Source organism: Mchenga conophoros, linkage group LG6 (genome assembly GCF_057382185.1).
Source record: "Mchenga conophoros isolate Kocher_MC1m ecotype Shallow Benthic linkage group LG6, M_conophoros_male_GT1.1, whole genome shotgun sequence".
NCBI lineage: Eukaryota > Metazoa > Chordata > Actinopteri > Cichliformes > Cichlidae > Mchenga > Mchenga conophoros.
Window position 1 is genome coordinate 38,504,442 of NC_140531.1, and position 27,437 is coordinate 38,531,878.

The 27,437-nt window shown below is 42.3% G+C and overlaps 1 protein-coding gene across 2 annotated transcripts in view; it reads right to left on the reverse strand.

Annotated features, from left to right (window-relative positions):
- LOC146573255 (axin-2-like) overlaps positions 1 to 23,856 on the reverse strand; it is an 87,869-nt gene extending 64,013 nt beyond the window's left edge. The window contains exons 1-2 of one of the 2 annotated variants that reach the window (XM_085277921.1): positions 23,644 to 23,856; positions 9,007 to 9,208 (exon numbers count right to left, since the gene is read on the reverse strand). The gene's annotated coding sequence lies outside the window, so the exon portion shown is untranslated. Of the gene's footprint in view, positions 1 to 9,006; positions 9,209 to 21,374; positions 21,498 to 23,643 lie in introns of those variants that run through there. The other variant, XM_085277923.1, reaches the window with a different exon arrangement.
- Positions 23,857 to 27,437: the final 3,581 nt, after the last annotated feature.

The following is a 27,437-nucleotide window of genomic DNA, read 5'->3' on the forward strand; positions in this document are numbered from 1 at the left end:
AGAGAGAGAAAGGGGGGTAAAAGTTATTTACGTCCCACGCTGTGTTATGTGGCCTGTCACTTCTCATTTTCTCCCAGGGCTGTCCAACTGGAAGACTTCAGTCAACTCTCTCCAAGCCTGTATTTGCTGAGGTAATTACAAAGTGACAGCTTCAAATCCTCTACCACACACACACACACACACACACCCAAATATGGGTAAATATGGGAATATGGCTCTGTGGCCTCTCAGATTCTGTTGTTATTATTTGACTCACTTGGGTATAACACGAAATGAGCATCTCTTATTTCATTCCTTCAGCAGCTCTTGCATGAGTGACCCTTAAGTATTCCAAACTGCACTCAACACAATCCCTGGCCGATGATTAATATTCCTCAAAGTTTATAATAAATGAAGAAAATTGATGTATGTAGTCAGCAAAATGTAAAGCCTTTCTGTCGACTATCTGCATTCCCCATAAAACACGTGGGCTGCAACACGCACATGCATGAAAACACTTCCACCTCCTGTATCCACTTAGAGGTGATTGTAAGAACATCTTTGATCTTTTTTTTCCCTCCTTTCTTCTTCAAGGAGATGTATTGCCTGTACACATAATCCATGACAGACATAATGTGATTTGGTAGTATCTCTAAATGGCAGGGAAAACCAGCTGACAGAAATTAATAAGTTACTGCGGCTGTAAAGGAATCAGAGTAGGAGGGGTTGGGAGGAGATGGTGGAGGTGGTGGGATAACCTGGCAGCAAAACACACAGATCATCAAATTATCTTTTGAGGCATATTGTCATGGTGAAACTCATACACACACGGAGCTCAACCTGCCCTATCTGCAGCGGCACACAACGCCGGTCTGTCGTCTCCAGTTTGTATCATTACCACAAAACACGACCCTGATAGAAGTCATTGGCTTGATCCTGTGAAGACCTGAAGACCTATGAGGACTTCTGTGTCTTGTTTCTGTCATTACGACCCCGATCTCCAGAAGGAGTCATCAACTTAAGTGCATCATGAGGGCACATGAGTGGACACTAAGCTGCTTACAGGTTCTCGTGAACTGCAGTTTGCATGTATGCATTGCTATTTTCACTCTGGCACTTTTTATTATCTTGTGTAAAATGTAGTTTTTGAGGACATTTCTAATGTTAGATTAGTTTATATGCTCAGTTCTATCACTGAGTAAAGTAAGAGTGTTTGACTTGTTTGACTGTTTTGCAAAGTTACAAAACTCATCACATGTTATACTCACACAAGTTCTCACCCAATCTGGGAATATTTGTTGCTGGACAGGAAGATACCATTCAACAAACACGTTGTTCAAAGCATACTGACTGCCAAAAATTCACAACTTTTAAAACCTAGATTAGTATATAACGCACCTACACATTCTGAGATTTCAGCAATCCAAAATCTGCAAACAAAAGTTGCAAGATGGATCTAATAAACATGTTTGAGACATCAACTTTAATGCGAGCCTGTAAGATGACAACGCTAGGCTGCGATGCACCTCAGCAGATACTCCAATATATACTTCATATGACATATGATAACAAGGATGTTTCTCTATAGACTTTCTTCTTTGCTGGAATTGCAGACAGTTTTTTGCATGTTTTCCGTCCATCAAGTAATTTTAGTTTTCCTCTTTTTTTTTATCGTCTCATTGTTTCATGCTCTACTTATTGTTGAGTCGAAGATTTAGGTTGGAGGAGTCATGTTATTATTTTTATTATTATCCTAAATTACTGATAGTTTCCCCAATCTCTGGTTGCAAGTGGCCAACTTTAAACCTAAGAAGTGGTCTGCTGGATTGGTTAGTGTCGTCTCACAGCCAAAGGTTCTCTTTTTGAACCTCTTAGTTACCGGGGACATTTCTGTGTGCGGTCTGAATGTTCTCCCTGTGCTTTATTAGTGATTTTAATTTGACTGTAGATGTTGAAATAAGAGTAACTGGTTGTCTGTTCCTGTTTGAGACTTTTACATTCCCAAACTTCTCTGATTTGACTCGTGAGGGCTGTGTGATTTGGTTACATGTGATTGATAGTGCTGGCAACATTAGCAAACAGGCCACAACTGTCATCAGATGTTTACTCAAATTTCACTCTGTCCTGACTGATGCACTGAATGATATCACATCATCCTTTGCAAATGAGCTAAGCCAAGTTCAACACGAGAGAAGTCACAAATACAGAAATCACTTAATAACCAAAACTGTTCCAAATTAAGAAGAAGATCAAGAGGTCTCAAGAGAAAAGGGTTTTTCTGGGCCACCAAGGTTCCAGCTTCATCTATTTCATGAGGATGAGTAAATACATTTACTGCTCCATATTTGGTTTGACAGCCCATTAAATCTGGAAGGGCTTCACCTAAAAAAATCCTTACTGAATCTGAATCCAGACCAGAGAAGCACACCTAAACCTACCTGACAGATGGTCTGAGACTGGCTCATCACAAACTGTGCTAGTCACACTGTAAATTATACTCCCACTGAAGAAATCTTATTTCAGAATATGTGTCAAAAACATCTTTAGGGATAAACATAGAATAACTAAAAAGTCTGACTTGATGCAAACTCTAGCTGTGGATTAGACAGAAGATGCTGTTTAAGGCTATTGCAGACTATCTAGATCGTCAAACTCCCATTAGCCATGCCTCTGTGGTCCTACCCATTGTTCCTCTATTCTCTAAATCAACATTGCACCTCGATACGTGTGATGAACAGCTGCACATAGATGAGGAAAGCATTACGTCAGTGCAAGTTTGAACGCAGTGCAGTCTGATCTAAGTGCTGGTGGCGGCAGTTGAACTGTGTAAAGCACGTGTGCACATATTTGCATGCATGCATACTTACATACTTGTACAAGTATATCAGCCAATACGAGTGGTGCACAAAGCCCCCCCGTACAAGTCAGAGCAGCTCGATTACATTCTGATATGTACATTGACGTACAAATAAATACACTATCTTGATTCATCTTGCCATAAGAAATTTAAAAGGCAAAAACAAGAAGAAAACGACGCCGGACCGATGCTGAGAAGTCAATGTGAGCATCGGTGAAGGGAAAGGATTTTCAAGGTGGCTGTGTCGTTTATGTCCAGTGGGGACGGCTAGGACAGATGTGGCTTTATTTACTGCTGTTAGTTTGGATATAAGTGTGCGTGCATGTGTGTGTGTAAAAGAAAGAGGGCATGAAGAAGACAGACAGAAAGAGAGAGTGCGAGGGAGGGAGGTATGTCAAGCTCGCCAAACTACTCAGCAAGACTGATTTATTTGGCAACTGTTGGATGGTGGTCTGACTACAAGAGGCCACCTACTCCAGTGTCTGACCTGTGACCTGCTTCAACTTCTGAAACGAACTCAGCTGTCCTTGCTAAATCTACAGCTGGACAGGAGGGATGAATTCTTGTTGGGGAGAACACACATACATAAATACACCCATAAAACACACACACGCACAAGAGTACGAGCATGTGTCTTACCACCCTTATTCTTCCCTGTATACAAAGAAAAGAGAAAAAAAGTCTTTTAAATCGTTGCAGTTTAGTTGCGCTCATCAGTGCGGACTGATTCAGATTGATTGTAGCGTGTTAACAATCTGTCTGCGTTAACTTTATTAGATAGCAACAATTTGTCGACCTTCTCCAGCCTGTCTGAGAATGACCGCCATCGCTCCGAGTCAGACCACGACGAAGACGGGTCGCCTCCCACTAGGCAAAAAGAGACAGACAGATAGAATATCCATTGTTGCCAGTAAAAGCCACACACAGTAAAAGGCGGGAGTAGTTTGTATCTGAAGAGTAAGGCTTGTGTAAAAGTGCTTTAAGACTTCTGACCTTTGTAAACAATTTCCTGATGCATTTATAGTCTCAGTCACTCATTTTGGTTCATAGTAAATAAATTGTTCAGCCTTTTCAGTGTCAAAAGAAGGATAATGCGCATTGGCTAAAGTCATGGTGGCTATGTACAGATTTTATACTGTGTATGGCAAAATGCAGGTTGGTTACTTTAGAAATCCCTCAATCAGCTAACGTGATCCCTGATGCTACCTCATGTATTAACCCTGTAAAGCCTAAACTATGAAATAACAGTCAGAAAATTCTACTGGAGTGTTTATGAAACTTCTGACAATTAAAAAAAACACAATTTGTTTATCTTAAACACACAAAGACATACAAGAGGGTTAAGATTAATGTTAAGGAAATCCTATTGACAAGTATGACACAGTTGGTGCTACAGGGTCAGTCTGGTCTCACAGTACAGCACAGTGTTGAACAACTGAGACGCCAGACAATACATACAACAGTACAATATAACAAAGCTAGCACTACCTGCAGTTCACTCTGCTGCAGGTACCATTAATAAAGGGGTTTTTTTTATGCTATGCAGAAATTCTTTGTTTACTTTTCTTTGTTTGGTAAATTAGATTGTAATTTGCCTGCATTGACATTGTAACGTGTTTACGCACTGCCTGTTATTCACCATCTCTTATTCTCGCCTTTTGCTATACAGATGGTTCTGGGCTGTGACCTTGGACACGCACACACCCTAACACACACTCGTGTATCCATCTGCTTGCACTTAGATTGGCTTAACCCTCATTCTCTCTCTCCCTCGCTCTCTCATTCTCTGTAGTTCTCATCTTTTCCTCCCTTTGTCATCCCTATTGTTGTTTCCATTCCTTTGAAACTTAAAAATATCCCAGCCCGATTGTGTTCTGTACATTGGGTTACCATGGTGATTGCCATGCAGAACAAGCAAAAGGAGTTTGTGTTTGTGTATGCATGTGTTATGTGTGTTCGTGTGCCAGTAGCAGTGCTATCAGCCAAGCACAGAGTCCAAAGCTATTTTCTAAGGAAGCAAAAATAAAAGGAGAAACACCCACCATCCCCTCTCTTTGGTTTTCCTTACCCCCTTTTCCTTCTTCTCATCTCTCTCAGTCTCCATCTTATTTTCTGTCCCTTCTCCCTGCCCTTCATCCTTATCTTTCTCGCCTGGCCCGTTCCCCTTTCTCTTGCCGTTCCATCTTTAACCCCACGTCTCTCTGCACCAGCCTTCAGATGCCCGCCATTGCACTACCGCACCCCATGGCAACAACCAAGAGAGGGAGCGAGGAGGAGAAAGCAGAGACAGATTGACAGGAGACTGCTCAGAAGGTCTTTTGGGAGTTGTACTGTACATGGTGATAGGGACTTAATGGCAAACCTCATCTGGCCGACACATTGCAGCCCTCTGACGACAGCAGCATCACAACATCAAGGTTTCAGCTTACACCCAGCTTACACCCAGCTAAAACCAGCGGCCTGTGAAACCAGCGCACACCACACCATAGTTTGCAACTGACTTTAATGAGGGAACCCACTCTGTGCTCGTCTCTGTCTCCTATTTTACGTTTTCATGGCGTCTCTCCTTGAAATATGAGCATCTAACTGTGACTTTATGCACATGTATATACATACTCGGTGAAGAGTGTGTCATCAAATTCAGTTGATATTATACTGCCATATGACATTCCATCGTGTTTTGTGTACATGTAATCACGCACATATGTTGTTCTCTCTGTGTGTTTGAGTATGTTTAGAGTTCATTCCCACTGATCAAGGGAGCAATAGGTTCCTTTAATCTAAGGGTGGTCCCCATGTGCATTCTCCACCCTGGGTTGATCAAGGGCAGAGCAGAGGGAGGAGCAGCAGAAAGAGCCTGGTGGGTCTGTTCGACTGACTGAGTCAGCGTGTTAAAAAGTGGATTTCAGCAACCTATTACACATAGCCAGGGATTACCAAAACCACAGCATGATATTGATTGATAAATTTCTTCCTAGTTTCAGTCTGTTAGGTGATAATGTACATCCCAAGGGAGTTATCAGATAACAAAGTGCTGAAACAGATTCAAGAAGAGAGGCAAAACAGAAGGCCTGATGCTTCTGCCCTATGGTGAAATAAGTAGAGAGACTTCTGGCTTGCGTATTAACAAATACTTTTAGTTTATTAAAGGCTGTGTTTTTGTCGTTTTAGTGATGTACTGTGTGAATTATAACTACGTGGCAAGAGTGAAAGATTCAACTCAGTTCAATTCAGTTTTATTCGTATAGCTACAAATCACAACAATGTGCTTTATACTGTAAGGTAAAGACCCTGGAGCCAAGACCGAAGCGAAAAAAGCAGCTCATTGATTAGCCACCTGTGGTTGGCTCCATAAGCGAGTCAACCCCCAGAGACTCTCATGTTAAAATGTCTGCCTCACTGGCATGAATACACATATTTACAATCTGACACAAAAGCCAGAAAATGACTATAAGCACGTTTTAGTTTGTATGACCAGTTTCTTCATTTTTATAACTATACAGAGCTAAGTCTGTCAAGGTTCTCAGTCATCCAGGTCATCGCAGTCTAAGGAGCTCCACCTTTGACCTTAAAACTGAAGAAGCTTCTCGGATGAAAGGTGAAATGTCTTCAACTTACCGAAGTCCAGCTGCTTTTCTTTCCAAGCTCCTTAGACTATACAGAGCTAAATTTTTACAGGTTTAAATTGTAATAAGATGACTACCTATTTCAATCACAGGGAGGTGTGTGTACCTCTTTTTGCCCAGTTCCATGCTAGTGATTGCCAGCAAAATCTTGCCACCTCTTGCCAACTGATTGCGGAATACACATTTCCCCCCAGCGATCAGGATGGTCAACACTGTGAAAAGACGTATGCTGCAATAAACCACAAATATTCTTTAAATCTGACTGACTGGTGTGTCTTGTTGACTGGATACCATTCATCAGGTTCAATTCAATTTAGTTCAATCTTATACCAATAATACAGAGAAAATCCCAACAATCAAACAGTCAGACGACCTCCTAGGACCACCTGGCAACACTGAGAAGGAAAGTCTCAGGAAGAAACCTGGCCCCTCCCTGAGCCTGGTTCTGTTGTTTAAAACTGCTAAAACTCTACAGCACTGTTAGATGATGTGATGCTAAGATAATTACTAGTATTCAAGAGAAATGAAAAGAACAGAATTACCCCAGCTTCATCTTTCACATTACCCAGTTAATCCAAAATTATTAATCATGGCATAAAAAAAAGCCAGAAAAGAAAAAGAAGGACACTGTGGTTAATATGTAAAAAGAGAGGGATAGTGTAGCTCTGTGTTATCAGTCCTAGCTTGGCAGTCACATTTAAGAAAGTGGATGGTGTCTGGATTCTGATAAGCTTCTTCCAGGAAGTCCCGTGTTTCCTTGCTTAGTAATTACCTCTCATGGAGACTGACCAGGGTGAGAAATAAATCTCATCGTGTGTGGACTGGATAATAGGAGATCTATAGGGATAATGGCTTAGCAGGTGGTAGACACACACACACACACACACACACACACACACACACACACACACACACACACACACACACACAGTTCACAGTGAAACTGGTAACAAGCAGAGAAATACAGAGTTGAGACAGGCGCTTACTACTCAGCTCAGTGATGCAGATTCCTGCAGCCAAATAAAGTCTCCACCTTGCATATGTGTACACGTGAAATGCATCCTTATTTTCTAAAGCTTGTAGCCCTTTGCAGCCTGATCACTTCTGATAAGGCTGTTCCATATCAACCTCCACCTTCTCAAAGAAACTTGTTTTAATGAAAGTACTTTCCTGAGTTTGGCCGATTTACTGGATTTTCCTTTTGCTCTCATCTCACTCTCTCTCTCTCTTGAGCTGGAGCAGCAGTGGCAGCAGCCCATTTTAAGAAGTGCTGACGCCAGGGCACCCAGCATTTCTGTGTGCATTCAAGGAATGAGGAATGTATCTCCAAACAGCTTAGAGAGAGGCTAGGAAGAGGGGGTAGAAGGAGGGAGAAGGAGAGATAGCTAGAATGAGCAGAAGGAAGGTTAGGACAGAAAATTAAATGGAAAAAACGGGTGGTGGAGAGAAAGACAATTTTGTAAAGAAAGAAAAAGCACAGAAGTGAGGAAGCCCTGATGCATTGTACGGCACCTTCACTGTGAATGCTCCTCTGCCCTGACAGTAGACTGCTGAATCCCATTTTTAAATGCTGACATTGAGCTTAATGTTGACAGCGATGTGCATATAAAGTTCAGAATGTTATGCAGAAAGAATTTGCAAACAAGCTGAAATCCATATGTGGCGGGTTATACATAAGGTACAAAATATGTCAAATTTATTAGAAAGGGTATAACAAGTGACATATGGTGACAAAATGATGGGGGCCAGATCAACCCACAGACATTCCCAGACCTCGCTAATCCACAGCAGATGATGCCTGACACACACGTGTGCTCCATGAGGACAGTGGCTTTGATGAAAACCACCGCAGCCACACTACCATGAATATTACTTCCTGTGTGCTGATTTACTGTACGTGCATCTGTGGCATATTTGTACTGACCGATATCACGAGCTGGGGGAAAACCCTTCCTAAATTCGCCTTATTTTGACGCAATCTCAGAAAAATCAAACATCCCCTCGTCAGCCAACTGGCAGGAGCGCTGCCTTTGGTCAGTTAATGTGAAGAGTGACAGACTCTTCCGAAACAGCAACAGGTCAGGCCAAACCGCAGCTCTAGCTTTCTCACGGCTGCTCGATCACCCACTATAAACACCACATCCTCATCCATCCGTCTATCTGTTCGTTTATCCATACTTGCATCGGCACTTGTCGACCCTCAACAACCTCACAGATTCACATGTTAAAGTGTTGACCTCTTACACAGTCTTGTTGGGGTAAGCCTGACAGGCCAGAGGATGAAACGGGGGAGCTGTCATTGATTACAGGTGATTGGAAGCAAACGGTTCATGGAAAGGAGACTGTTGTGGAATACTATGAAATAAAAACACAGACACTTGTTCAGAAAAGAGGGAAAAAAACATTTAAGACAAAAAAAGAGCCAAATGCTTACACTAAAAAATGCAAACACAAATTTGTGATGAGTTTCATGTTGGTGGGGGAGTTTGGAGATTGAACAAATGGGAAAGGAGAGCACACTGAACATCACTTGGTGTCTCTCACTGTTGACTGAAGTCCACTGAGTCTGCTCAGAGAGCGAAGTCCTCCATTCCCCCGGTTCTCCGTTGTCATCCTTTGCCATGTTTGACTCTCCACTCTCCTCTTCAGGCACTCCTTGGCCGTTATGGGAACACTGGGCACTGCTAGCTAAGCCACCTTGTTGACATCCTTCCCATGGCTCGCCACCATCACCTCGCTTTGTACCCTGAAACGGACAGGAAGAACACATCACCCACGGAGGTAAGCATGGGAACATTTCATCATAGGAGAGCACAGGTGACAATGGTGGTCTGAGACAGGTAGATGTATTCTATTATTCACAGCCCAGCAAGGGCGTCAGATCTCCCCGGTGATCGCTACAGAGGCTGGTGTCAGAGGTGACATCAAACAGACAAGAGCTTGGTGACAGCCGCCGACTACGCCGCCGATCAGGTAATTCCCAGGTGCCCCCGCAAAGGTCTCCACTCTGGAGGCACCAGTGGGATCAGGAAAGGCCACCTGGAAACACAGGTCAAAGCTTTGATCCAATCAGAGGAAAAATCCAGAAGGGAGAGGCTTTTATGAATGCGGGCAAGAGGGAAATGGTCGGCTGTCATTTTGTATTTCGGGAGCGTAACATGCAGCCAAAAGGAATCCAGCACCAGCAGTTGCTCCATCATTATTTCATATCCAGCTCACTTTAGATGCTTCTAGACTAACACACAAGGTGGAAACAAAAAAGGGCCCATGATAATCGTTATTGTTAAACCGCATATTTTATGAGGTCCCTCCCGATTAGAAAGTCAATTGCTGGTTATGTATTCACGCAGGCTGTGAAAAGGCACTGAGAGAATGACCCTCAAGCTTGACCTTGCACGCTTTGAACTTTTTCTCCTCAGCCCCCCTCCTGTCTCTGTCTCTCTTTTTCTTTCTCCCTCTCCTTCTGCCTGCACTTGGTCCCAGGGAACGAATGCTTTGATTTGGCCCGTCCAGCTGCATAAGTAAACCACATTACATTTTAGGAATGTAAATAACAGAAAGTGCTTTTGTGAAAAATTCATTGGATGCTCCCAGCTGGACCACATAATTATTTAGAGAGCATATGTAAATACCTCTTACGATTATGGAGGAATGCATGCAATTTCCCTTTCAAGGCCCTAACTGGTCATTTGGTCTGGAGATAGGAGGTCACAAAGACAAAGAGGGAAACTATAGAAACACTGTGTGCCATAGCAATAAACCACAGTGATCTGATCAAGAGTTCCAAGTGCTCTTTAGACCCCCAAAGCGAGAGCCAGCGTCTATAGCTGGAGTGTCATACATATATATATATATATACAGAGCATCCTGCGAGAGCTCCAGGCTGACACAGCTGCAGAAATGCTATGATATCATTGCAACTTAATACCATTCGTCAATGTTATGAGAGATAATTTGTCAGTACTGTCAGCAGAACGCATCGTCATCCCCGCTCACTAGGAACGCATCCACGTCAAGCTGAAAAACATACATGGTTTGTGGTTGTCAAACACAGTTCTGGACAAGATAACCCTAATCTTGATAGCATGATATCCTTAGACGAGTATATTCTGATAAGATCAAATGTATACTTTACACCACACAGCACATCTGCCAGATGTCGAGACGGGGATGAGCTCAGATTGGCTGCCATCGCTCATCACTTCCTCCTCGCTAAGAACTGTGCACACAGGCAGGGCTGACTTCCTGACTGTCTGGAACATTGCTTGTCTGTGCAGAAGAAGGGACATGTCTTTAGACTGACAGGGCTGCTCTTTGGAAGCAAGTATCTATTCTTCTATCGAGAGTAAAATATGCACACACAAAAAAGAAAAATCGCTTTGCTAAATACAGTGACTTTCAAACTTCTAGCTGATTTTCTTCTCATGTCCTTCTCATGTCCTCTACCATATATTCTGCTTTCATGCAGACTAACAATGATACAGACTCCGAATCCCCCCCGCTTTCCCATGATCAAATGTTACAACACTGACAACCAAGCATCTCCTCAGCAAACACACAACTTCCCCAAAGGTAGGCTGATATGATATGAGTGAATATGTGGATAGCTGTGATCTTTTTCTCTGTCAAACATCAGTGTTTTCTCCCAAGACAAGAGAATGGTGACAAGACAGAAAAAAAACACACTCAAACAATAAACTGTGTCATTGAGGAGGTGATCGAGGAATAATAATTAATGATGGCCATGCAGCAGGACAAAGATACTCTCCAAAGACCAGACTGCTTTCCCCCGAGGGACAGAATGGGGCTTCAATTAACTGACAGGCGGACGTATTAGAATTTCTATCATGGGCCTTGGCGAGCTAGTGAGATTCAGGACTACAATGCTTTGAAAACCAGTGTGGTTTCCCCATCAAACGCGTCCTCTAGGGCCTTTGATCTGCTGGGTGGTATGTGTCCTTGGAGATATGCGTCTACTTCCTCAAAGCTCTTTGTTGCCAGCACCTCATTTTCCTGTGCTGAGGTTTAGTGCAACAGCAACAGCAGGCTCTGCCGCATTCATTCTCAGACAACAGAAACGGCACATCCACATCATGACACACCAGGTGATTTTAAGCATGCATGATGCTTGACACACTGGTGTGTGTGCGTGTTTGCATAAACATACAGAATAAATGTAGTCGATGAAGTACGATCATCTGAGGACAGTTTGTACAGAAACTATTTCTATGAGTTTTGAAATTTACAACCACCTTGTCATTAATTAAACCATATCAAAACAAGATCGAATTATTTTTGATAATATTTGATAGCCAAAGTCATCCCTTTAGCTTTCTATACATATAATTCAGTGGAATCTCTTAATAGTGATGTACGTGGACATTTTTTCTCATTTGACACTCAGTTTATCATCTCCAGTCTACAGCCAGTCTTTTGAAGCTCGCTGTGGAGTAAACTGATATCAAGACTTCCTTTTTCAGTTTACTACTACTAATAATAATAATCATAATAATAATATTCTACTAAAATTAACTTGACTGTTTCCCTGCATGCAATCAAAAAACATGTTTCTGCTATCCTGCAGATTCATATCCATATCCATATGTGTGTTAATAGAGTCTATAGTGTTTGACAGCTGACAGTCTATAAAGAAAGAGTTTCACCAAGAAGCAAAAAGGGGAAAAAAAGAGAGAGGGATGGCACAGACAAAGCATCCTAAAGTGGATGCTACAAGTGTGTGGTGCACTTTAACTGTCAGAGATAGAGATCTGTTGGATATTGATGTCATCTTTATTTCACTGCCAAGGCACATTCTCAAAAACTCTCAATAGAAGAATGGCAGCGAACATGGAGACGTGATCTCTGTTACGTCTGCGCTAATTGTTGCAAGGATAACCTGTAGAAAAACAAGTCTAAAATTTTGACTCACTGGTGAGTTAAATCAAAGGAACTCCCCTCCCAACATGAACACATGTCAGACTGAATGAATGAAGTGAAACAAAATAGGGTTAGTGGTGGGGCGATCGTGGCTCAAGAGTTGGGTGTTCGTCTTGTAATTGGAAGGTCGCCGGTTTGAGCCCCGGCTCAGACAGTCTTGGTCGTTGTGTCCTTGACACAAGACACTTCACCTACCCCCTACTGGTGATGGCCAGAGGGGCCGATGGCGTGATATGGCAGCCTCGCCTCTGTCAGTCTGCCCCAGGGCAGCTGTAGCTACAACTGTAGCTTGCCTTCACCAGTGTGTGAATGTGAGAGTGAATGAATAGTGGTATTGTAAAGCGCTTTGAGGGGTCCTGAAAAGCGCTATATAAATGAAATCCATTATTATTAGCCTGATAATCAGACAGAACTGCTGCATCCACACCTAAAGCCGGATGTGCTGAAACACACAAGGTGCATTCACCAACATATGAAATTTTGTTCAGTGTAACCCATAACTCTTGAGTAGTTTCCAGTGTACGAACAGGTTAATAAAAGACATGACTGAGATACCTGTAGGATTAAATTTGCTTGTCCCACAGTAGTGACAGCGGTTTCAGGTTTGTACAGGTTGCTTTTTGTCTCTTTTGAATCCCTCAACTTTACAGAAGTCCAGCACTAATCGCAGTACTATGTAGGAGGACTCCTTTGATCCACAATCAGCCTAAATGTTTCACAAGGTTTTGCATTAAGTTTAACTAAACTCAACATTGATCCCAAACCTGCATTTCTAAGAGGCCAGAGTTATTATGGTGGAAGTTTCATCACAAAAATTCAACATCAAGGGATTTTTCTGCATGAGGCTTTGAAATCTTGAAATTATGTAACCCTGTTCTACTTCCTACTCTCCACTAAAATATCAAGCATGGCAAAAAAAACCCCAACTTGCTACAATCAATCTAAATGTTGGCTGTAGCAAGATAGCTTTTGGGGTAAAAGCCAGGCAGCCCCCTTACTGCTGCCAGAAACCCCCCCACATGTTCACTGACGTCAGCAGCCACTCTCACCGGCCGACTCTCCCTTGAACTGCTCGGTCAGTTTCCTGTTAGGTCCCGACACAATATGCACGAATGCTCCATCTTGCAGCGTTGCTTCCCTGTGAAGTGGTGTTCAGGTTACATTCCTCCCAGCTAAAGCCCTCGGCCCTCCCCAGCCACAGCCAATCTGTAAACTGTTTACACTTCACTTCCCACACCTGGACCGGGGCCAAGGCAAATCTGGAACAAGGCCCACAAGAAAGAACCAACAGATAGGCCCTTAGACTTGAGCAGGAGAGGAAAGATTGTGTCTTGGGCTGGAGTGGAATATTGACTCACCACCAACACCGCCCTGTTCTCTTTTTCTCTCTCCTAGAGTACAAGAGGAAGTTTGATCTGGAAACAGATCCATGTGTTCAACAGTCTGCTGGCCCACAAAACTAAGACATGCTGTGCTCTCATCACATAAATATCTTATTAAGATTTCTGATAACTTTTCCGATCATACAGCAACATCACATGGGACAGACTCCAGTGTTTCCTTGAGTTTTACTGATAGCGTGCTTCTCAACGCTCCGTGCAGATAGATTATATTTATGTATTTATGCACCACCCCTCATATGCCTCCCTTTTTGAAGTGATTAAAAGTCCCTTGAAATCACACGACTGATGCACCGGTGCTCTGCTGTACATCACTGCATAAGAGAGGATATCATAGATAACTTGTCTTTGAGTCGTGCTACTTCTGCCATGTCATTTTTTGTGCGCACTACAGCTCGTGTAAATGGAAGCCCAATCCCTGATACATTTTGTAAGTGTGATGTAAGACTGAGACAGAAAGAAATCTTCAGTTCCCCTGTGTTTGTGGGGGAAAATTAGGATTAGGAAAACATTCAATTGAAAGGATAAGTGAAAATCTGTTGAGTATGTATTATGACGTAAGAAAAAAAAAACCACAAGAAATTTGTGATTTAACAAAGTGAGGTACTGCTGACACACACTTCGTGGACCCATTATGGTTTTCCTAATTTTCCATCGTATTCCCCCAACAATGAAACAACCCCCTTTGAGCAAGCACTTGGCAACAATAGGAAGGAAAAACTCCCTTTTAACAGGAAGATCAAATTGTGACTGGTTGGGCGTTGGGGGTGGGAGCAGCACAAAAGACATACTATGTAAGAGAGACAGAGATTAATAATAATTAACTATGTGAGACCAAGGAGTAACTAAACACTTGACACACTAAGCAGGAAAGTGCATGAGGGACGGGTAACGAGGCCATGCTGCTAACGAGTCAACTACTAATTAAGCTAAGTTAGCGAATCCCTAGAAACAGTAAATGAATACTGTGAATATAATTAGCAGGTTATTCACCAAAGAGTGTGCTTTGGAGAAAAAACATATGAAAACTATGAAATAAGCCATTATCTAAGTTTTTATTTAAGTGGGCTACACTGTACCGTTTGTAAAAGGAACAGGAAGCGATACTATACTGCAGAGAGAGTCAACACCAAGTTCATATATAATATATATGCACTGTTACAAAGGTGGATATTCATATTAAACATGGGTTTAATGTGAAGTGAACTTTAAGCTTCAAATAACATCAGCTTAAAGCTCAGGCTTCAAACTGCTCAGGTTTTCTACAGGAGCACTGGAGCCCCACCCACCTGCTGTTAAAATCTTTTGTGTAGGAGGGGCAGCCAATCAGAAGACAGTTGGATTAAAAGAAGGAAGAAGACCTACATTGTCCTATTTCAGACCAAGGATGACAGCAAGTCCCATTATTTGTGAAAAAAGGATTATTTTTATGCAGTGACTCATGCAAAGCTCCTCTAGCAGAGTCTAATAAAAAAAAGGAGTTGATTATTATGTAATATATGCTCTTTAAATACTATGTTACTGTGTTTACTATATTAAGCTATGCTATTAACAGAAAGTCTACAAAAGTGCGCCATGTGAATAACAATTACTATGGGTGATGATTACATTTATTTCTGAAATAATGAGAGGGCAACATGAATTAAATACACTGGGGAATAGAGACCCACATTCTGTGTTATGCTTTGTAATAAAGTTTCACTAGATGAAGAGCAAAAATGTAGCCTTTTACTCAGCAGTGAGGGGAGAAGATAAATCCAAATTTAGTGGACTGTCTGACAGTCCTGCTACAAAATACTGGCCACATTTATGGTACAAGACTGGCTTGGACTATTAATTGCCCCTTTGTCCGATTTGCTGTCGCCTATGTATGTGGCAGTGGTAAAGAAAGACATTTTTAATAGCTGGAGTTAGAGCAAGATGAGCAAGGGAGAGTAAAAGCTAAAGTAAACCCATAAAACCAAACTAGTATGTCCTGCAGTCACATGTATATTGAATACCAATCAGAGGCATGGGGCTTGCCAGCATCGGCGCTGCACTCATTTCCAATGCGCACACTGTAGCTCAATCAGTAGAGCCCTGGCGGATAAAAAGGGATTGCTTGCCTGGCTCTCTGAATATTAGCTAATGCCACATTTGCAAGTCTTCAAGAGCAAAGGGTGAGTGGGTAGAGGGGGAATAAGAGGGAGATGGGACAGATATGAAAAGATAGAGAAACAGAGGGATGTGAGAAAGGGAAGATAAAGACAGAAATAGTGTGAATGCAAGAGAAACATTTAAAAAAAAAACTCTGCTCTGTTTGGGACTGTTGGAAAAAAAAGATTATTTCTTGCAATAAATTGAATGGCTTTGTGGAGCACAAGTGATGGAAGTGACGCCTGGATGGGGATTATGCTCTTTTCATCATAAAGCCCCATCTGGTATACTAGCAAGACCACGTCTGTCCAGGCCTCTCGCCCTTTAAAGTGCCGGCTTGGGTTACACATCAATCCAGTCCTGTTGCAGCTGTGCTGGGAAAATAAGACAGAGCGATTCTACACATACATGGCAGAGCACATGCTAACACGCACACAAAGAAATGCTCATCAATTACAAAAGTGTGTGTACACATGCAAATAGACAGATGGAGGAACAGGGAGGCACACAGAAAGAAAGATTTCACGCATGCAGACACACACACACACATATATACCCCCCTGCTCCCATGCCCCAGTGCACAAAGTCCCAACAGAAACAATGGCAAAAAACCAAAAAGGACATCTCTGTTTTTGAAGCATGCCTATTTCTAACTTGAAAGAGCCAACCATAATTAAAACTAATGGGCAGCAATGCGAGATAAATGAATAGCAGAGCATTCACCAGACCCCTCCTCATCTTTTAACTAAACCACTGGTCCGGTGTATGGCAGATGTTCCAGCTCCATTTGATGTGTGCGTGTGTATGCCCATGTGTTTGTGTGTACATTTCCACGAGTTTGTGTGTCTGCACTGACTGGCGGGACATTATCGTTTGTCATTTCCTTCTCCTCTGTCTTTGCAGATCCATCACGGCTGCGCTTACATACATAAACCTATCACGAGCTCAATTTTTCTTTTTCCTTTTTTTTTTTTTTTTTATAAGAACCAGATTTCCCCTCTGCATGTGCAACACATACAGTCACATGACTCAGAACTAGTAAAATAAAATACCTTCTGTTACATTACCAGAAGCCATTTGGACTCGTGTTACATCTAAAGAGCTGTGTCTAGGGATCTAATTAATATAATATTATTGAACATTAAATCAAAGTTTGCATGTTTTTTGAGGAACCTGTGAGTTGAAATCATTAAATGTTTTAGTCAATATATCTGAACAGCATTTAGACTTGTATTGCAGAGAGCTGAAAATGCAAACGTGATTCACAGCCAATAAAGAAAATAGAGTTAAACTATATAAAACCACCGAATTATCCTTTTTTTCCCTTTACAACTTCTTTAAAGGAGACAAGATTTAACTGATGGGTCACATTTCTCCCGCAGATGTAAAATTATTCTTTTTAGACGATTTCTGCCTTTTAGCCACAAATGATATTAGATGTCACACATTACCTCGGAGGACGTGATTCACTCTTTAGCTACGTAAGACCTTTAATTCTCCTGTCTAAATTGGCTCCGGAGGATGATTGTTCATCTTTAGACCGTGTCATCCTCACATTGGACCTCATCAGCGGAAGAAAGGCCCACCATCATTATCTCGTGATCTGCCTATTTCTGCTCATTCCTACACCAATGAGGATATGAACAAAGAGGATAATACTACAAATGGATAAAGATAAATGGAAGTCAATTTCACTGGAATTAAAACAAGTGTTTGATTCATTTGGAAAGGAAGCGTTAAAGAGGAATTTAATTTGATTTGTTTGGCAGTTTGGTCTCGCCACTGACCATTCTGAATGAAGAAGTTAACGCAGCCTCTCTCTCTGTGCTTTAAAATAATGAACAATGGAGAAAGAGAAACAGAGGGAGATTGGGATGGGTGGGGGGAGCAATGTTATGACTCTATTGAAAATTGTGCTGTTAACAAATTGGTGGGCCTCAGCTGTTTTCCAAGACTTCAGCCTGCAGGTACATTTGTCTGCCTGTTTGCTTGTCTCTCGCTTCATTGTAGTGTTTCTTTCAATGCCGGACTTTCAGTTATATCTGGACAGCCCAAATGACAACGCTGCCGGCAAGAAAGAAGTAGTTGATGGACGAGAAGTGAATAAAAGGAGCCCGAATCGCCGCTCCAGCGCTCCCCCCCCACTTTCCCCTCCTCCTCTGTCAGCCGTTCTGGACAGCCCCGAGGAGATCAAACCTGTTTGTAATCCTGCTCTTCCTCTTCATGTCTGTGTGTTTACAACCTGACCACATTGCTACAGTACACTCCCTCACAGCTCTGTCTGTGCTTCACGTCTCTCTCTATTAAATCAGATGTAGGAAGGTGGGGAAGAAAAGGGATGCATTCATTGTCCTTGGCTGACAGATTTTCAGAAGGACGGTTGCACAGAGCTTGTTTTTCTGCACTGCACTGACAAGTGATAGGCAATTAATTTCCACAACCACTTCCCCCCATCTTCACTTGGTCATCAGAGAAATTTCCAGCCTGGGGTCTGAGTGAGCCGTGAAGTGTCTGCCGGATGGCTGTCGTCAGATGGTTGGTTCTACTTCTGGTTCACTCTTGGGAAGAATGCAGGCTGACTGGTAGGGAATGACGTTTCCTCTCGAGCAGTCTGAAGGCCTTGTTTCTCTTTTGTCCATGCTCGGGTTCTTTTCAAACACAGTAATTTGCGGAAGGGGACCCCAGCCACAGATCACAGGATCTGGATCTGTGGGGTTGGTGTGCAGGGGAACGGCCTTTGGGGCGCAGTCGTGGAACTTCTTCAATGGAAACCACATGGCTTTAGATGGGCAACCTCTGGGTGGTCCAATCAGCATCAAGAGGACATTTACTGACACATATGTCTCTAGCAATTGACTTCAACCCTGTGAAACATTCGCTTTTTATTCGTCTTTTTTGAGATGTTTCAAAATGTGATTTAGTGGAAGACATTAGCAGTTAATTACATGATGCCATAAATGAATTGCAAGCAGGTTGCTTTGGGTTTCCCAAGGGCCTTTGTGGCTTCTTTGACAACTTAATCAAGCCAACTTTTATGGTACTTGAGATCTTCTGAAAAACAGAGTTGTAATAGCCAAAACAAAAATCGAATAAACACTAATAACATTTGAAATAAATCGATAAATCTTTTCAGACAATACAGAGTTGTTAACATCTCCCCAGGCCTCAAGGTCAGAAAGAAAACAGGACTCACAGAGTTCACCACATCTAACCCCAGTCACTAAAACGTTGCTAATCTGCATCACAAGAACAGCAATCATCTCACTTCAGTGGCTTTCCGACCAAAAGCCCTCTCGGCCCGCAACAATCTGACATCATTGTCTGCAGACTCTCCAGAACTTTTGTGGTGTGTAATTCCAGAGCAATGGGAAAATCCCTTCCCTCCAACTCGGAAGTGAGCGTGAATAAGCAACATTTCACTGGGTCAGCTGGTTTCATGTGTAACTGACTATTTTTTCAGCAGAGACACACACTAAGATGCTTTAGAGCACAGAGGGAGGCTAATAGGAAATGTTAAGCTTGGATATTATAAAGCCTAAATGATATTGCATATTTATCTACAGGATTATTCTATTCTAAATGAAAGCATTAACAATGATACTGGGCAACTTTTGATAAAAATATCGATGACATTGTGAAGTTTTTTTGAAGCCGTCGCTGTGTTAATGCTCGAGTTCACAATCTGCAGTTGATCCCATTATCTCCATTTTAGTAACAAGTTGTTTGGATTGCAGTTGGCTTGGGGTTGCATGAAGGTTAAACAAGTAAATAGTGTTTTCCCCATGCCTTTAGCAGTGCTGATTATCATCTTAAATGGCATAATAGTACAGCAATCAGTTTGTAGTTTAGATCTTTGCCTGGATCCAGTTTCCCATTATGAGGCTGGGTCTGCTTCGGCCAAAATGCTTCAAAAGCTCATTCTAAATGGACAGACCAGGCCCCATAAAGAATAGTAGAAGGTGAAGGTTTGGCCACTCGGTTGGGCTGGATTAGAAATAGTGGCCTGGAGGAAAAAGTGATGTAACCTCTGTTTTACTTAAAGCCTGGCATTAATCTGAGTAGAGCCAACATTCTTAGCCTCTGACTTTGAATTCCCCTAAATGTGGTTCTGGTTACACAAGATTTTATACTTTCTCCTCAAGAAAAGAGCTGAGTCAAAATTAGTATGTAATAAAACCTACTATTTATCAAAAACAAAGAAAAAAAAAGAAACCGTTGTATCCACTGCTTTGTCCCACCATTGCTGACTGAAAAAGCCACACATGGAAAATTAACCAACAGTTGTACCCACAGTTAATTGGACCCACTTCATAATTTTCAAACAAGCAACTTGTGCAGTTTAAAACAATGAATAGGAAATACTTTGTAGTTCTCCCAGTTTTACATCATCAAGTGTTCTTTAGAAATGAGATGCCAGCACTTTCCCAGACATTTCCACACAAAAAACCCAAAACTGTCCCGCTGCATCACGCTGTTGAGCCGTCATTTGTAAAACTGCTAAACTAAAGTGAACATTTTAAAGAGTCAACTATGCTGATAAATGTGCTTTTTGCCATGCTGACAACTTTCATTTAATTCTCAAGTTTGAAGAGTCAAACACAGGCACTACTGGGGGTCAGTCTGTCAAATGGCGTCCCACAGAGACTCTGCGATAGAGGGACTGGAGCTGGGCGAGGGAGGGGTAATGAGAGGGCAGATAAGGTTTGGTTCTCAAATGAACTGCTAAAAAATAAATCCTAATTATTGCCATCTTACGGACAGGACAATATTCCAAAGAAAAGCAATATTATTTGTGAACGGCTCTAGTTTCTGCAGGTTTTTGAATAACAAGCTAAAGAGATGATGTCCGTAATGGCTACCTGCAGTGCTTGGAAAAAACCAGAGTGCGCCCCCACCAAGCCCTCCATCTTTCACAGAGCTACAAACAGCTTCAGCTTCTCCTTTGGTCTGCCAGCAAAAAAAGAAAAAGAAATGAAAAAAATGAAAGAAAAATCCTCCCCGCAGTTTGAAATAAAAGGCCTGGATCAAACTAACACCAGGAGAGTTTTTCGTCCACTTTGCAACCTGCAGTTTCTGCATATTAGCCTCTTCTACTCTTGGTCCACATCCCGCAGTGAAATGAATACAAAATTGCATTAAAGTTAATGCTACATGACATTTCCCCCCTTCACAAAATTTGCCTTGCTTTTTGAAATGGTTCTTGTGGCTGTGGAAATTTTGTAAAAACCACCTGCAGGAGTGATTTACCAATTTGCTAAAGTGCACCTAAAGCAATCCGATAGCTCCATCCAACAACCTGAAACATCATGTTAACCGTGCTAATGGCAATGTTGAACATGGCATACCGGCAGTAAAAATAAATAATGCATTAATACTTTGTATTAATGGCAGAAAAGAATCACGACTCTAAAAGCATCAGACATGATGGAGACCCCCTACCTGGCAGCCCCTGTATCCACGACCCCCACTGTTTGTGTATTTTCGAACCATGGCGGCCCATTGACTGCCTCCCCCGGATTGCCAATTTCCCGCTGGTGGTCCAAGGTTTCGCCTGTCCTTTCTCAGCATTGTGCAACTGGAATCGGTGCGTCCTCCCCTGTTCACGCTGCGGTTGTAGCTCCACGATCTGATTGGACAGCGCTCAGCGAGACTTCATCAGCTGAACATCCCTGTCGTCATGACAACTTGCCAATATCCCAACAGGGGTGTGTTTGTGGAAGGGTGGGGTGGCGGGGCACGGCTGCTCTCTTGCCTCCGAACGCCTGGTACGCGACAGCGATTCATTTTACATCATCGTTACCTCACCGCTGCTCGCTTCCCCCTTCCCAGACCTAGCGGGTTAAGCTAATCTGTGTAGCATGCGATGTTGGAGAATGCATGGGCCACTGTGCTTGCCACAGTCTGTGAGTCTACAACCAGCTGTCCCATCAGGGTTTCTCAGACCAATGTCTCGCACCACAGGATGCCAAATCAGCTTAAAACGATGAGTATAATCACTATTCTGTCACATGACATTGAGAAAATGGATGGCAAACCCAAAGTGAAGCTTCTAACTCTAACCAATGAAAAAGTTTGCTTTTCTTTTCAGTCTTAAGCCTGCTCCCCATATTATGATTTCCCATCCACACACAAAGGCAAAATTACAAAGGGAACTGAAGTTTAGACAGTTTTTTGGAAACCATGGAAACTTGACACAAACTTTTGAGAAAGACATTTTACTTTCTATTCTCAAATGGCCTTTATCCTTGTATCCCAATACTTGTCACCGACATCATTCCCATGAAAATTTGAGGCCAACTTATGCCAGACTAAAAAGACTATTGTACCACTTCATCGTTCTGCTAACTCAGCATACAGTTAAGTTCAAAGAAAGTGAAACAAATCTCAGAGAATCAGGCTGGAACAGAGCAAAAGACATCAACAAAAGACAGAAAGAAGAGAGAAAAGAGGGGGAAAGTGAGAGGAAAGTAAAAGCAAGGCATTATCTTGTTGTCAGCCATGCTACCAAGAGCACAAACAGATGAATGTTTGGCGGGTGAGACACCCGCTGTGCTGCTAGCCTGCTAGCCTGCGATTAGCACCAAGCAGACGAATGGTTCCCAGGGTTCTCTCCCAGTTACCTCCTGCCGAGCTGGAGACGATGACCTTGGCCGCTGCTGGAGTTCTCCTCCCCTGCTAGGAATGAATGGCGAGCCAGGACAGAGAGCCCTAGCCTCCGTTCGCTTTTGATTGCTAATCCCCCAAACATTGTACACCACCCGGCACCCTACCTGGCCTTCTAGCCAGAGGCTGCTTGGTGGTGGCCATTGAAAGCAGGTGATGAATGGGGCAGAGCTGCTGGAAGCCAGGCTCCCTGGGTAGCAGGGAAACTCTGTAGGCCCACAAATGTGTGTGGCTCTCATCTGTTTTTGTAGATTTCTGAAGATAAAAGGATGCCCCGGATCAGTCCTTGGTGTTTAAGTCTCGTTGAGTGGATAACATTTTGCCAACTTAGCCATATGATAAAGTATCAGGGTGCTGATGAAATGTAAACACAACTATTCACAACCCTTGTAAGGGTGGAGATACCAGTCCGTGCATGCAACACATTTGCTGCCACAAACTCATTAATGAAAAAACAAAAAACAAACAAACAAACAAACAAACAAACAAACAAACCCTAAAAGCCAACAACTGGAAAAAACAATAGCTCCTCTGCTAACCAGAGGAGCTAGCATACGTTGATCAAGTGTGGTTTGGGAGATTACGGAAACCTCTTAAAGAGATAGTATCCTTTTTTTTCCCTACCACCACCCAGCATGGGTTTGAGCCTGAATGCAAATCTATATCAGCATTTTAATGGCTCTCAGTCTTTTTATCAAGTCGCTAACAGAGCAATCTGAGCATTTCGGGAACCATTCCAGGATACAATCTATAGAAAATTTGAATGACATGCATAATAACGCAATAATTTTCCCATGGAAACTTTTCATAAATATTCCTCGGTACATAAGCTATGCATTGTATGGCATTCACCGTGACGAACAGAAGGCACCAATACAATAACACTTCTCCAATGCGGTAACACTCGATACTGCTAAATGCTAAATGTTGTTGCCCCAGTCACATGGAATCCCAAATACTGCTAAATGCATTTCGGCGGCAGCAACACAAAAAAAAGAGTAAAAAATAGAGCAATGGCACAAAGTGAAAAAATGAAAACACAAACCTTCTCATTGTAACGTCAGCAGCATGTTCACGAGAGACTGCTGGATGCCAGACTCTTAAGGGGACCGAAGCTGAATTCAATGCCTCTTGTCAGGGGAGCTTGATGTGATTATCGCCCCCTGCTAGGGCAGCGATAGTGAAGTTGTCTGGCACTGGCAGGGACGCTCAAACAGCACTGCGGGATGCCCTCCTCGCTGTCCCACTCCAGGACCATCGCTCTGGACGCAACAGGGGGTGGGAAGCATGTGTACATGTGGATGTGTGCGTGCATGTGCGCATGTGTGAATGAACGTTGTGTTGATATTATTGTTCTGCAGGTTTTCACTCTTGTTACTGCTGCCGTTTAGTAGCAAACAGGACTTCTGAGATGGGCTCCCATCACTGAGCTAAAAACTGCTGTTCAAGGTCAAGGTGCTGCCGACTGCCCACTTCTGGGCTTTTTTCTTTTATATATATATGCCTCAGCACACAAACCAATTTTAAGATATTCCCCAGCGTGTGTACATATTTGTGTTTGCCAGAGAGTGAATAAAAATCATTGTTCAGGCCGCCTAAGGATCATTTCCCTCCCCCTCTCTTCACCGAGGAGTCCGTCCCTCCCGGCTCATATCGACAGACACACTGCTGCTTATTGATCTATGAATTTGTACAATATGATAATAACAATACGTCTTTTTTCGTGGCGGTATTGTGATGTGTCTTAATTTTTTTCCTTGTCTGTTGCATTTGTCTTTATCAAGTATTGTACCAAAGGAGTTGGATACAACATAGAATGCATCTGAACAGCAAACTGGGCCAAAAAACTCTACAAACAATGTGAGTTTTTGTTGCGCTACAACATATATGTTTGCTCAGTTCTAGGCTTGAAGGCATACATGAATTACAATAGACTTGATTAGCAAAAAATGTAAAAAGAAAAAAAAAAGCATAAATAAAAGACAGGGAAAAGAAGGCCTCGGGATAATGAAAGTTTCTCCTAAGGATATGTTAATGCATGCAGAAAGGAACACGAGTACAACAGCAGGCATAAAAAGATGAAATCTTGCAGCACAAACATGCGACACAGCAACAAAGATGACAGGTTTGATGGGGTGATGCATATGTGATTTGACCACCCAGGCACGAGATCAAGACTGCACTGCCTTTTGGGTTATCAGGGCATTTCAGTAAATTTCCCCACATTGTACCACCCAGCCCCCCTTTGCTTTCTGTGCTGTCCCCCTGGAGGCAAAGGGGGTAAAATAAGACTTCAAAGCAACTCCAAAATAGTCCTGACACAAACTCATTTCCTCATGTTACATGAAGGGGGCTGGCAGACTCGCTAGACTGTTCTGACTCTGGTATGTCTCAGCCTCCTGCTCTGTGCTACCTCATAACAAGCAGCGGTGACAGAATGCCATTTTGACAGCGATTATGGATAGTCTGACATAGACTTAAAAGGAGCCAGATGGGGGTAGAATTTACAAGAGCCTATCTGTGGGTCATGCTGGGCTCAGATGAGATGAGGAAATGGGAGCTCATTTAAGGGGATGCTATTAGCAGCGAGGGACCACAAATGACTGCAACTTGGAACTTTATTAAGACAAAGCAGCAAAGTTTAGGACAGCCTGCACATTTAGGCTGTAAAATTGCTATTCTTGACATTTTGACCACGGAGTTAAGGAAGATCAGAGGAGCTGTGTTTGTACTAAAAACATGGGTTAAAGGGTCAGTTCACCAAAAAAAAAAAGAAAAAGAAAAAAATGGCTTACATACAATAATACAGCAGTGCAGGTATTTCATGTCTGCTTTTAAAACTTGTTTTGTCAAAGCTCCTGGTATGACACACAAATTGGGACGGGACACAAACTACGAGGCAAACAAACCTTTGGCGCGTGCCACGCTTCCAGCTTTAAATTGTTATATTTTCCAATATTGGTGCAGTTTGTGCATCGAAGGAGTGATGGCAAATCACACCCTTGACAGAATAGAATGGATTTGGTTCAGAAACTACAGTCATTATATTACCCTACATCTCTCTGTCGCGCAGTCAAAAAAATAAACATAGGTAAACATTTCAACAATTTTAAAGTAGAAGGCTAGCAACATGTGACAGAATGACAATATTTGAAACCCTAGGGTGAGAAAGGGGTTAAACATAATTGTATTTCTTCACTATGTGAAGTTCATGTTTGCCGCATACTGAACTGAAGCATGATGAGCGCTGCAGTGAGCGTGAGGGATGGGATAAGATACATTATTCACTTAAAATCTGAATGTATTTACTACATTCCATTCTGGTAATCCATTTAAAATTATTAAAAGGATAAAAGCAAGGATATATGACGACATGTGCCTGTGAGTATGGACATGACCCAAAAAGCTGCGCAGATTTACACAGCCCTGAACTTAACTTGGCTGAAATTCAAGAATTTGACACACTTATTGCTAAGAAATTATAAACTGGCTTCAGATCTGAAGTATCATTTGGAAAGATACTGCCCTCGCTGGAGCTCTTCCCATCAAAAAGACTTTTCCATTTTAAAGTTTCTGAATGTTTTTCCTCCTTTTCTCCCCAAGTCTGTGGTGTGATAGAACCGATAAATGTTATTTTATCAGACATTTGATGGTTAGAAAAGCATCTGCAGGCTGCAAATGGTAGGAAATGGCATTATTTGGCCAATGGGTATCAAAAATATGACTGTTCATCGGTTGATGAATTTTATCCCGGGGTGGGGGGCAGGGGTGGGGGGGAGGGGGGGCACTGAGGTAATAGTTAGAACTGGATTTTAATAAGGGGTTTTTCCATCAAAAGAAGCAATTTTCCCAAACAATAGAGCTACTTTCTACATTACACCGAATCATTACAGAGTCATCTGCATGATATATTTCAATCATAGAGAAAATGAGCTAAGATTATTAATCAAGATTGGGCGATATTAATATTAGATAAGTCCAGGATGTAATATAGCTTGTATAATGAACCTGGGTAAATTCATAAGCCCATAATTGGTGCAGGCATTAAGTCTCCTCTGTAAATTGATATTGTCACATTACCATCAACGGCATCACCTCCAATTCTAGCTCCCGGACATAAACCCAGACCTATGCATTCCTCTTCTATTTGCCAAAATGAAATAAAGTTCATAAAAGTATGATTCATACAGTTCAACAACATAAAATAATGATTGATAAATAAATGTGTGTAGAAAAATGGATCGCAAATTTCAGGCGGGCGGAACAGAGACTCACTACATCACTCCACACTAAATTTAGATTCTATGAAAGCTATTGGCTTTTTTATTGCTTGAGGATACATTGATTTTTCTCTTTGATTGTTTTTTCCACAGACGCAGGAAGAGGAAAGGCAGCTTCAAACTGATGCGTGGATAGCACAGACATTTCCATGAAGAAAGGATCCAAAAACAGATACCTGGCAGGATGGAGCAACCAAGGACACGCGGTGAAAAGCTGCAGTGTTAGAGGAGTGACACAAACCTGTTGAGCGACTCTTCCTCCCTCCTGCTCAGCTGCTGGGAGGAGGACACTTGTTTCTCGCACGGAGGGATTTTTGATCTTTTTGCATTGGCATCCACTTCCTCCATCTACAAAGGCCATGAAAGGGAATGAGTAATTCCTCTATCTGTGTGTACGTGAGTGTGTGACTGTGCGTGTGTGGATGCTTGACCTATTTCTGCTGCACTGACATGAGGCTGGCATTTCTGCCTCACAAGTACAAATGGAGACATGGGCACAAGGTGGTTGTTGAAAGAGCTAATGTTTTAGCTCATGTGAAAGCATAAAATATGTGCGGAA